The sequence below is a fragment of the Heterodontus francisci genome, chromosome 36 (assembly GCF_036365525.1).
Source record: "Heterodontus francisci isolate sHetFra1 chromosome 36, sHetFra1.hap1, whole genome shotgun sequence".
Classification (NCBI taxonomy): Eukaryota; Metazoa; Chordata; class Chondrichthyes; order Heterodontiformes; family Heterodontidae; genus Heterodontus; species Heterodontus francisci.
In genome coordinates this window covers 5,212,935-5,225,927 of record NC_090406.1, presented here as the reverse complement: position 1 = coordinate 5,225,927, position 12,993 = coordinate 5,212,935, and the positions used below count along the sequence as shown (strand labels likewise).

Here is a 12,993-nt window from a genome sequence, read left to right as displayed (position 1 = left end):
CTGTCCCAAACAATATTAATCTTCATCCCTAACTGCCTCCATAGAGAGATACAGCACTGAAACAGGCCCTTCAGCCCACCAAGCCTGCGCCAACCATCAACTACCCATTTATACTAATCCTACATTAATCCCATATTCCCTACCACATCCCCACTATTTTCCTACCACCTACCTACACTAGGGGCAATCTACAATGGCCAATTTACCTATCAAGCTGCAAGTCTTTGGCTGTGGGAGAAAACCAGAGCACATGGTGGAAACCCACACAGACACGGAGAACTTGCAAACTCCACACAGGCAGTACCCAGAATCGAACCTGGGTCTGTGAGCTGTGAGGCTGAGTTGCTAACCACTGCGCCACCCCACTCTTACATCACCTGAGATCTCTGCTCTCCTCCAATTTTGGCCTCTAGTGCATGCTTGATTTTTTATCACTACATCACAGATGGCTATACCTTCAGCTGCCTCGGCCTTACGCATATGGAATTCCTTCCCTAAACCTTCCCACTTTGCTCTCCTATAAAGCACTCCTTAAAACCAGTTTATTGACCAAGCTTTGATCACCTGTCCCAATATCTCCTTTTTTGGCCTTAAATTTCTATCTCCGATAACGTTCCTATGAAGCGCCTTGGGATGTTTTACTATGTTAAAGGTGCTATATAAATGTAAATTATTGTTGTTGTAATTTTGGAAATCCAAAATCCCAGGCATGGAATTTAAGTCTCTCTGGAATGGACTCAAAAGCCGCAATGCATGTACTTTGTTTCACTTTGTTGCAGATGTTGCAGGCCCGGAGGTTAATTATAGGAACCAATCTGGACTCTAACCTGGACTGAGATTAATGATTAGCTCAGTCATTGTCAGGGAGTGTCTCCTGCAGTTGATGGCCCCCATTAGAGATGCTGTAAACTATGGGGAGTGGATAGGGACCAGAATCATAGTGTCTACCTATGGCTGAAATGATTAAGTTGTTCAGATGCGTCTTCCTTGCTGGAACAGTATTAGCTGATGTTAAGCAGATTGGAAGAGGAATTTCTCCAATCTTCCCTATCTGACCGGGACTGTAATGACAGTATTATAATTTCACTAAGTGAGGGTATCGCACTAAGCCATATTCCACATACCTAGTTATCCACAATCAGCTTAACCATGCCCCTTTTATCATTTTCCCAATTATCCATGTCCCATTATATATATCCTATTTAGCCACATCCACTTTAGATGGCTTCTAATGTATTTATTTTTTCACAATTTTCCAAAGATTTCTGGATTTGTCAGTATTTGATGCCGTGCTTTTGGATCTTCACTGCAGCCTGGGACTGACAGTGTGTGTTATTCTTCAATGAGCAACTTTCCTTCTCTGCCAAAGCCACAGGTCATTAAATGGGGTTTAACAAGAAACTAGTATTATTCCTACAAAAAGAGAAAAAATATTCTCACAACCATCCAATGCAAGGTCCTGCAGTCCCAGTTACCTCTCTGTCTATAATCCACTGCTCTATAAGTCGGATGGTTATTTGGCTCATGTTAATTCATTTATCTTGAGATCCTAACATCTCTTCTACCGTGTTATTCAATTGTTTCTGAAATGGTTGAAGTTTTTTCCCCTCCATTTCTCTATCTGGGAGTTTACTCCACACTTTAAGAACATAAATAGCACAGGAGTAGATTATCCAGCCCATTGAGCCTGCTCCGCCATTCAATATGATCACGGCTGATCTTGGGTTTCAATTCCACTTTCCCACCCGCTCCCCATATCCCTTGATTCCCCGAGAGACAAAAAAAAAAAAAAAAATCTATCTCAGCCTTAAATATACTCAACAATGGAGCATCCACAACCTTCTGATATAGAGCATTCCAAAGATTCACAAAGCTCTGAGTAAAGAAATTTCTCCTCATCTCGGTGCTAATGATTGACCCCTTATCCTTAGATTGTGTCCCCGTGTCCTAGATTCTGCAGCGAGTGGAAACAACTCTCAGTGATCACTGTGTGCAGAAGAATTTTCTGATTTCAGTCCTAAAATGACCTCTGACTCGTTTGATTACATATCCCCTCGTGCTGCTCCCATTGTTTAAAGTAATATCCCAGGTTTACCTTCTCCATAGCATTTACTATCTTTCCAATCTAAGACGTTCTGATCTAGGGGTTGCCGACTCAGTTTGGAAGTTTTCCTGGAGGTTTCATCATATGACCTCCTCTCCTTGGTCCATTCTTGCCAGCCCCTGTCTTCCCACAGCCAATTGGAAAGTGAACAGACTCTATGTTACCCAATCGGATTCACTGTTGAGTGAAACAGCCATATTTTTTTGCCATCTCCAATACTTTTATAACTAAGAAATTGCTGAAACAAAATGAATAATACATTTTTATTTAACGTTCCTATGATTTTTCTCCTGGTGTTATTCACTGCAGTGTCCTGGAAATTCCAGAGCAATCCTGGAGGGTTGGTAACTCTGCTCCAATTGTCCCCCATAACGGAGCACTCTGACTCTGACGATGAACCACCTGGATCTTCTCTGTACTGCTCCACGTGGTTAAATATCTCCCTTGTTTCTTGGGAACCAAAACAGGCCCCAGAGCTCAAGGTGGGTCTGACCAGAACTGGACACAGTGCTCAAAGTCAGGTTTACCCAGAGCCCTGTAAAGTTTGATCATGCCCTTCTCTGACTTGCAATCCATTTTGGTGACTTTTATTGGCTTTGTTGATCGACGCCCTGGATTGGTTGAGTGTTTAGCGTCAAACACTTTTAGCACTGCCAAACCTCCATCGAAGTCTTGGAGCCAGGTTGGATGAACTGCCCAATCAGATGTATATAAAATATTAAATAGTTTTGTCACATTAAACTCAGAATATTAATTGAAATGAAGCAAGGGAAACAGGACCTGAACATTAAAATGTAATTTCGTGAGAAACAGTTTAAAATAGAGATTTGTATACGACATTGTTTGGAATAATCTTCCAGGTGGAAAGAGACAATATAATATACATGGTGGATGTAATAAGAGAGCAGAGGTCCTAGAGGGATCGGCTTCAGAGAAGAAAAGAAAGGGAAGACTTGCATTTATAATAGTGCTTTTCACAATACCAAGACATCCCAAAACACTTACAGCCAATGAAGTACTTCAAAAATTCCCTAGATTCAGGGAAGGTTCCGTTAGAGTGGAAAATAGTGAATGTAACTCCTTTATTCAAAAAGGGAGGGAGACAGAAAGCAGGAAACTACAGATCAGTTAGCTTAACATCTGTCTTAGGGAAAATGTTAGAAGCTATTATTAAAGACGTTATAACAGGGCATTTAGAAAAAAAATCAAGGTAATCAGGCAGAGTCAACATGGATTTGTGAAATGGAAATCAGGTTTAATCAATTTATTGGAGTTCTTTGAAGAAGTAACATGTGCTGTGGATGAAGGGGAACCAGTGGATGTATTGTACTTAGATTTCCAGAAGGCATTTGATAAGGTGCCACATCAAAGGTTCTTGCGGAAAATAAAAGCTCATGGTGTAGGGGGTAACATATTGGTATGGACAGAAGATTGGCTAGCAAACAGGAAACAGAGAGTAGGCATAAATGGGTCATTTTCTGGTTGGCAAGATGTAACAAGTGGAGTGCCACAGGGATCAGTCAGTGTTGGGGCCTCAACTTTTTACAATTTATATAAATGACTTAGATGAAGGGATCAAAGGTATGGTTGCTAAATTTGCTGATGTAACAAAGATAGGTAGGGAAATTTTTTTTTATTCATTCGGGGGATGTGGGCATCACTGGCTAAGCCAGCATTTATTGCCATCCCTAATTTCCCTTGAGAAGGTGGTGGTGAGCTGCCTTCTTGAACCGCTGCAGTCCTTGGGATGTAGGTACACCCACAGTGCTGTTAGGAAGGGAGTTCCAGGATTTTGACCCAGCGACAGTGAAGGAACGGCGATATAGTTCCAAGTCAGGATGCTGTGTGACTTGGAGGGGAACTTGCAGGTGGTGAAGTAAGTTGTGAAGAGGACATAAGGAGGCTACAAAGGGATATAGATAGGTTAAGTGAGTGGGCAAAGACCTGGCAAATGGAGTATAATGTGGGAAAATGTGAAATTGTCCACTTTGGCAGGAAGAATAAAAAAGAAGCATATTTTCTAAATGGTGAGAGATTGCAGAGCTCTGAGATGCAGAGGGATCTGGGTGTCCTAGTGCATGAATCACAAAGGGTTAGTTTGCAGGTACAACAAGTAATTAGGAAAGTTAATAGAATGCTATTGTTTAGTGCGAGGGGAATTGAATACAAAAGTAGGGAGGTTATGCTCAAGTTACACAGGACTTTGACGACACCACATCTGGAGTACTGTGCACAGTATTGGTCTCTTTATTAAAGGAAGGATGTAAATGCATTGGAAGCAGTTCAGGGAAGGTTTACTAGACTAATACCTGGAATGGGTGGGTTGTCGTATGAGGAAAGATTGGACAAGCTCAGCTTGATTCCACTGGAGTTTAGAAGAATAAGAGGCGACTTGATTGAAACATACAAGATCTTGAGGGGTCGTGACAGGGTGGATGTGGAAAGAATGTTATCCCTTGTGGGAGAACCTAGAACTACGGGTCACTATTTAAAATTAAGGGGTCGCCCATTTAAGACAGAGATGAGGAGAAATGTTTTCTGTCAGAGGACCGTGAGTCTTTGGAACTCTCTTCCTCAAAAGCCAGTGGAAGCAAAGTCTTTGAGACGTGACTAAGGAATGTCCCAAGGTACTTCCCATATCGTGAATTGCTTTGAAGTGTTTCAATGTTGGTCAACAGGGTGGCCATTTTCCACATAGCAAGATCCCACAAGCAATGACAAGGTGACTAACTGGTGGATCTGTTTTCAGGTGCTGGTTCAGGAATAAATATTGGCCAGGACATTGGGGGAGAACTTCCCTGCTTCAAATTGTAGCCAAGAGATCTTTTATGTCCGACTGAGAGGAGCCTCTGATCGAACGCCTCATCTGAAATACAGCAACTGACAGTGCAGCATTCCTTCAGCACTTCATTGGAAGGCCAGCCTAGATTATATGCTTCATTCTCTGGAATGGGGATTTGAACCTACAATCCTCTAACTCAAGACATGAGAGTGACTATTTTTAAGGCAGAGGTAGATAGATTCTTGATAAGCAAGTGGGTGAAAGGTTATTGGGGGGAGGCGGGAATGTGGAGTTGAGGTTACAATCAGATCAGCCATGATCTTGTTGAATGGCGGAGCAGGCTCGAGGGGCCGAGTGGCCTACTCCTGCTCCTAATTCGTATGTTCATATGTGTGGTCACTGTTGAAATGAAGGAAATACAGCAACCAATTACAGCACTGCAAGATCCCACAAACAGCAATATGATAATGACCAAATAAACTGTTTCAGTGATGTTGGTTGAAGGATGAATATTGGCCCAGGACACAGAGGAAAACTCCCCTGCTCTTCTTGGCAAATAGTGACCTTGAGATCTTTTTAGTCCACCCAAGAGGGCAGTAGGGGCCTTAGTTTAACGTCTCATCTGAAAGACAGCACCTCCAACAGAGCAGCACTCCCTCGGTACTGGCACTGTGAGTGTCAGCCTGGATTATGAGTTCAAGCCTCTAGAGTGGTGATAAACGAAGAAGGAAATTAAAATTTTCAGAAGTGTTTTGGAACGCTGCTACACATTCCTCAGGCTTTTCTCATTGGCTGTATCAGTGTAATGGATTACATTTAAAATGAGAAAATATGGAATGCTTACAGCTGCTTCAAGTCCTGCCCAATTTGACACTCATTCCTCCAGCAAAAAAAAAAACACAGCGAGATAAATTTCAAATCTTGGCCTTGTGTTTCTTCTTCTGTCTCTGAGTCTCTGTCCTGCTTCACTCCCACAAATTCCAGGCTCCCCCCATCCAAGATTGGCTGGCACTCCATTTCTGTATCAGTGAGACGAAGATAACAGAGACCAGGCTATGGGTTACAGGGTTGTAAATCAACTTAGAACCTCTAATGACGCAAAACCATCTTTGTGATGCTCACTGTCAGCAAAGCCCTCCAGTGCTTTAAACACCCAGCAGGCCAGGCAGGTCAGTTGGTTTTCCCAGCTGTAAACATTACATTCTTTGAATTACAGGTTTCTTTTGAGAAAAACAGAGGTGACTAAGGAATGTCCCAAGGTACTTCCTGTACCATGTATTGCTTTGAAGTGTTGCAATGGTGGTCAACAAGTGACCATTATCCACAAGAGTGACAAGGTGAATAGCTGCTGGATCTGTTTTCAGATGCTGGTTCAGGAATAAATATCAGCCAGGACATTGGGGAGAAAGCCTCTGCTTCGAATTGTAGCCAAGAGATCTTTTATGTTTGCACGAGAGGAGCCTCTGGTTGAATCTTAAATACAGCATTCCCTCAGCACTGCATTGGAAGTGCCAGCCTAGATTATATGCTTAATTGTCTGGAGTGGGGATCTGAACCTACAATCCTCTAACTCGAGACAGGAGAGTGCTATTCACCGAGACAAACTGACATTAAGTGCAATCTTTCAGATGCATGAATTGTGTTTGAGAGTTTGCAGCACAATTATATAGCATGAAGTATTGTAATTAAATATTGTAACCACATTAACCACCTGTCTCACTCAGTCCTGGTTCCAGATTTATTATTCAAAGGCGATCCCCATGGGTGTGTTATTATTGTGCATGGGGTTTTCGAGAGTATGTTAATACTTGTAGTGTAGATGGAGATTTACCTTGTATCTAACCCTTTATTTTACGTCTTAGTTCACTCCTCAGTTGTGAATCTAGCTGTACCTGTCCTGGGAGTGTTTGATGGGGACAGTGTAGAGGGAGCTTTACTCTGTATCTAACCCCCGTACTGTACCTGTCCTGAGAGTGTTTGATGGGGACAGTGTAGAGGGAGCTTTTCTCTGTATCTAACCCCGTGCTGTACCTGTCCTGGGAGTGTTTGATGGGGACAGTGTAGAGGGAGCTTTTCTCTGTATCTAACCCCGTGCTGTACCTGCCTTGGGTTGTTTGATGGGACAGTGTAGAGGGAGCTTTACTCTGTATCTAACCCCCGTACTGTACCTGTCCTGAGAGTGTTTGATGGGGACAGTGTAGAGGGAGCTTTTCTCTGTATCTAACCCCGTGCTGTACCTGTCCTGGGAGTGTTTGATGGGGACAGTGTAGAGGGAGCTTTTCTCTGTATCTAACCCCGTGCTGTACCTGTCCTGGGAGTGTTTGATGGGGACAGTGTAGAGGGAGCTTTTCTCTGTATCTAACCCCGTGCTGTACCTGTCCTGGGAGTGTTTGATGGGGACAGTGTAGAGGGAGCTTTTCTCTGTATCTAACCCCGTGCTGTACCTGCCTTGGGTTGTTTGATGGGACAGTGTAGAGGGAGCTTTACTCTGTTTCTGACCCATTCCAACTAGCTTGACACAATGTAATCCAAACCCCACTGTGTTCCCCATCTCAAAGACAGCTGTACCATCGTTTTGTTGCCCCATCTGCATTTGAAGTGTGATTGCTGATTGAGGAAGCAATCTGAACTAACCGAAAACAACAGACAAACTGCACATCAAGGAGAGGAATCCCACAGCTTGCATCAATTATGTCTTACATCAAACTGCAACGATAAAGATATAGAAACTACTTTTAATTTTCCTGGAACTCTATCTATATTAACAGCTGATCATATCCATAAGAGCATCTGGCTAAAATTCTTCAAGTTAATCATTCCTAGCTCTAAACAGCTCCTACTGTTATCTTACAATAATCACTCAGCTTTTTCTCCTGTACTGACAGAGGATTTGACCTTTCAAAACCTCCCCGCCCTTCCTAGTTGGTTTTTCAGTAATGACTGTTTGCGTGACTCATAATGGAAGAAAATTCTGGAAAACTGTCCTCTCTCCTTTAGGATTTGCTGTGCAATTTCCCCTATAGGAAGGAGCACAGGAACAGTAGGAGGCCATTCAGTCCCTCGAGCCTGTTCTGGCCTTCACAGCCGATCTGTATCTTAACTCCATTCCCCCACCTTGGTTCCATATCCCTTAAAACCCTCCCCCAACAGAAACCTATTGATCTGAGTTTTGAAAGTTTCAATTGACCCCCGGCATCAACAGTTTCCTGGGGGGGGAGAGAGTTCCAGATTTCCACTCCCCTTTGTGTGAAGAAGTGCTTCCTGACATCACCCCTGAATGGCCTGGCTCGAATTTTAAGATTATTCCCCTTTTGTTCTGGATTCCCCCACCAGAGGAAACCGTTTCTCTATCCACCCTCCTTTAAACTGCTTAACTCATCTTAAACAAACACCCTTTAATCTTCTAAACATAAGCAAATACATCTCTAATTTATGCAACCTGTCCTCATAAATTTAATCCTATAAGTCCAATTTCTCTTTTTCTCCTTAAGACTGTGGCTTAGGCTGGGAACTGGGAGTAATCGAGAGAGGGAACCTAGTTGATTATTCCACTCTCTAACCCAGTGGTGTGGAACCCAGTTATACTGCTGTTATTGCTGGTTCAGTTAATTCAGCACTACAGCAACAACTATTAGCATTTATATAGCACCTTTAATGTAGCGAAACATCCCAAGGTGCTGCACAGGATGTTAACAAACAGAATTTGACACTGAGCCACACAAGGAGATATTATGGCTCCTCCTACACTCTCCAACTCCACCTGAATCACAACAGGAAACTGCAGAGTGAACACGTCAAAGAGAAACATGTTGCTGGATCATTAGGCAGCTGAGTTCAGCCCCAGTAGCTCACGATGCTGAAGACATTTCCCCAATGCGGGATTGATCTACACAGTCCGGGACCATCCTGACCTTGCCCACATAACAGTACAATCAGCCAAACAGCCATGAAACGGACTTCACAAGGCAGTCTCTCTCTCACCCCTCCCCTCGAGGGCCACAGGCCCTTGCTGACATACAGATTCCACAGCCAGCCTCCTTCACCTCACCCAAGTGCCCATTCTCCATCTGGACAGTGCGCATTAGCAGGCTATTGGACTCCGGCTGGCATTACAGTCAAGCCCAATCCTGCTATCCTGTGATGTCTGCACACACATGCACTTTTTAGCTGGGCACCACTGAATAGAAATTATGAGACTGAGGCCAACTGTAGCACCCACTACAGATCAGCAAACACAGCACAGAGTAGCAATGGAAGCAGAGGCATTTCTAGTCTATAATGATCATATTGGGTAGTGCATCTACACTCTGAGTCACTGAGGACAACAATGCCGAGAAGGATAAAAATAGATCAACTAAACAGAAAAAAGATAAAAGTTGCATTTTTTTAAAAAATGCAAATATCAGATATTTAATGACTAGTGTTTTGGCAACTACAACAGCTCCATCCCTGCTGAAACCCTCAACCATGCCTTTGATTTTACCACTGGATTCAACTATTCCAGTGCTTCCCCTGGCCAGCATCTCATCTCCCTGCCTCTGTTGAGGTCATCCAAAATCTATCTTGCCGTGTCCTAACTCACAGCAAATCTCGTTCACCCATCACGCCCACCACCCCCTAACTGTGCTCACTGATCTACATTGGCTACTGGTCAAGCAATGCCTCGATTTTAAAATTCTCATCCTTGTTTTCAACTCCCTCCATGGCCTCGCCCCCTCCCTATCTCTAATCTGCTCCACAACCCTCGGAGATCTGCGCTCTTCTAATTCTGGCCTCTTGAGCATCCCGATTTTAATTGCTCCACCATTGGTGCCTCCAGCTGCCTGGGCCCCAAGCTCCTGCATTCCCTTCCTAAACCTCTCTGCTTTCTGCCCCCTATCCTCCTTTCGAATTCTGACCAAGCTTTTTGTCATCTGCCCAAATATCTCAGTGTCAAATTTTTTATTATAAACACTCCTGTGAATTATGTTGGGATGCTTTATTACATTAAAAGCACTATATAAATCCAAGTTCTTGTTCGAGAGAACAGAGAGATAAAGCACTGAAACAGGCCCTTCAGCCCACCAAGTCTGTGCTGACTATCAACCACCCATTTATACTAATCCTACATTAATCCCATATTCCCTACCACATCCCCACCTTCCCTCAATTCTCCTACCACCTACCTATACTAGGGGCAATTTACAATGGCCAATTTACTTATCAACCTGCTGGACTTTGGCTGCGGGAGGAAACCGGAGCACCCGGCGGAAACCCACAGGGAGAACTTGCAAACTCCGCACAGGCAGTACCCAGAACTGAACCCGGGTCGCTGGAGCTGTGAGGCTGCAGTGCTAACCACTGCGCCACTGTGCCACCTGCTGTGTCGTTAACTAAAGGTTTGTGTAGAAAAACACTTCATATTATCACATCGAATTTACAACAGAGAAACAGGTCATTCGGCCCAACTAGTCCTTGCCAGTGTTTATGCTCCACACAAGCCTCCTCCCACCCTTCTACATCTCACCCTATTGCCACACTCTTCTATTCCTTTCTCCCTCGTGTGTTTATCCAGCTTCTCAATTAATGCATCTATACTATTCACCTCAACCACGCCCTGTGGTAGTGAGTTCCACATTCTCACTGCACTTTGGGTAAAGGAGTTTATCCTGAATTCCCTATTGGATTTATTAGTGACTATCTTATATTTATGACCCCCTTGTTCTGTACTCCCCTACAAGTGGAAATATCTTTTCTACATTGACTCTATTAAATACTTTCATAATTTTAAAACCTCTATCAGGTCACCCTCAGCCTTCACTTTTCTAGAAAAGAGACCCAGCCTCTTTAATCTTTCCTGATAGTCATAACCTCTCAGTTTTCTGGTGTCGTTCATTGTGAATTTTTTTTCACCTTCACCAGTGACTTTAAATCCTTTTGTAATAGGAGACCAGAACTGTTAACTCCTAACTGAAGTCTCACCAAGAAAGTAAATTCACTAAATTGTCACGCAGTCAGAGACAGCAGCATATCACTAACTTTAATTGACACTGAGAAAACTAGCAAGTTAATGATATTTACCTACCAGTCTGGTAAGTCCAAACAGTTGAGGAGTTTACTGGTAAGGCACCATTTTTCTCTTGTGAATCAAAACTCTCCTGAGTTTTAAAAGTCCTGTCTTTCCCAGTTTTAACCTTCACTGTGACTCATGCTTAAATTGAATTTTCTACGATGAGGATCAGCTGGTTCCTGTCTGCTGACAGCTAGTCAGTGCCCTTATCTTAGATTGTGGTTTGCCAGATTTCTAAGTGCTGACAGGCTGCCCTCCCCCTTTCACCAAACCTGACAGATTTTAATGTGTGTGCAAATGTAATCCTATTCTGTAAATATTCCTAAAGCACTGACAATCAAACATTATCGGCAGCAGCTGTTTAAACCTTTCTGAAATACCCTGTGCAAAATAACTTTAGTCAAAGGGCAGGCTATGTTTGAGGAAGGTTCAGACTAGTTTATCAGCTGTTACAGTTAAAGACTCAAGCATGCAACAGCAACCCTGATACCCGGTACTCACAGAACCCCCAGTAAGTAAACTTGCTGAGATTCATTGAGGGTGACACTCTGAGCAGATCGCTTCTGAGGACAATTAGGGATGGGAAATGAATGCTGGCTTTGCCAGTGATGCCCACATCCCCTGAACGATTAAAAAAATAAATTAAGACTCAGAAAGAAAAGATTTGCAATTATTTAGCGCCTTTCACCACCTCAGGATTTCCCAAAGAACAGCTTTAGGAAGTGTAATCACTATTGTAATGTAGAAAATGCAGCAGCCAATTTGCGCACAGCAAGCTCCCACAAACAACAATCATATAAATGTTTTTACTGATTTTGGTTGAGGGATAATGACATAAAGGGATGTGGGGATAGTGTGGGAAAAGGGCATTGAAGTGGATGATCAGCCATGATCATATTGAATGGTGGAGCAGGCTCAATGGACTGAATGGCCTACTCCTGCTATGTTCCTATGATAGATATTGGCCCAGGACACTGGGGAGAACTCCCCTGCTCAACTTTTAAATCAGATGTCAGACTGGACGAGTGGGATTTCGGGGTGGGTGAGTGGAATATTGGGCTAGGTATGTGGGGATTTGGATTTGGTGAGTGGGGCATTGCTGGGTGAGTGGGATTTTGGACTGGGTAAATCGAAGTGTCATTGGGACAAGCTGGATGGGTACATCCGAGAATTTCTAAAATATAAAGTTAACTGCAGGGAGATAATCTCTCCAGTGTCATTAAGTCAGATGTCCTATAACAAACAGCTATGATTGTGTACAGGTATGGAGATATCATGTTTGGTCTACCAAACATTCAATGATTGTCCAAGACATTCTCTCTAAGAGCAATCTTTTGTTGGGAGAGTCAGCCCATGGAATCAGGCCTAATGTTGTTCTGCAGAGAAAATCTAAAATGCACAAAAGTGATATTATTGCAGTGAAGGATTGTTTGAAGGTGAATCCAGGCACTGAGAATCTCCTCCCCCCAACAAGGAATTTAGGTTTTTGACATGTCTTTGGATTTTTTGACATTTGATGCCAAGAATAATTTATCCTGGGACAGTTACTGGTATCAAAGTGCTGTTAATGTGGAATCCGAGGGAGTTACGATGAATTCCATGGTCTTAAGGTCTGAAGATGAAATTCTCACAGTGAAACTCCTTCACAGGACTAGCAGTCTGGGGCCCTGGAAAAAAGAGCAAGCTACTTTTTTATTTATTCACGGTGTTATGAAAGTGCTTCTGTTTTTGTTAAATATATTTTTTGAGGAATTCATAGTCAAGAAGAAATGTTGGAACAGTTTTTTTCCAAGAGGGTCATCAAGAGGACACTGAAAGGACTTGTTTGACAACAACATTTACTGGCTGTCAAGCTAAAAATAGAACAGAAACCCTGGTAACTGGAGAAGATGTGTGTGCAGAGAAATGACAGGTCAGAAGGTGGACTTTCTGTTTCCAGTTTGGTTTTTGAATTGTTTGGAGTTGGGAATGAACTGTTTAAAAGGGATCGGAGTTTTAAAAAATAAATCTGACGGACAGCTGAGCCCAGCCTGTTCCATCTCTTTAAAAAGCCTGCAG

At 43.0% G+C, this 12,993-nt stretch overlaps 1 protein-coding gene across 2 annotated transcripts in view; it reads right to left on the bottom strand.

The window, feature by feature from the left end:
* The window catches only part of LOC137351532 (3',5'-cyclic-AMP phosphodiesterase 4C-like), a 326,565-nt gene extending 315,474 nt beyond the window's left edge, over positions 1-11,091 (bottom strand). Inside the window, exon 1 of one of the 2 annotated variants that reach the window (XM_068016018.1) lies at positions 10,947-11,091. The gene's annotated coding sequence lies outside the window, so the exon portion shown is untranslated. The remainder of the gene's footprint in view (positions 1-10,946) is intronic. The other variant, XM_068016017.1, reaches the window with a different exon arrangement.
* Positions 11,092-12,993: the final 1,902 nt, after the last annotated feature.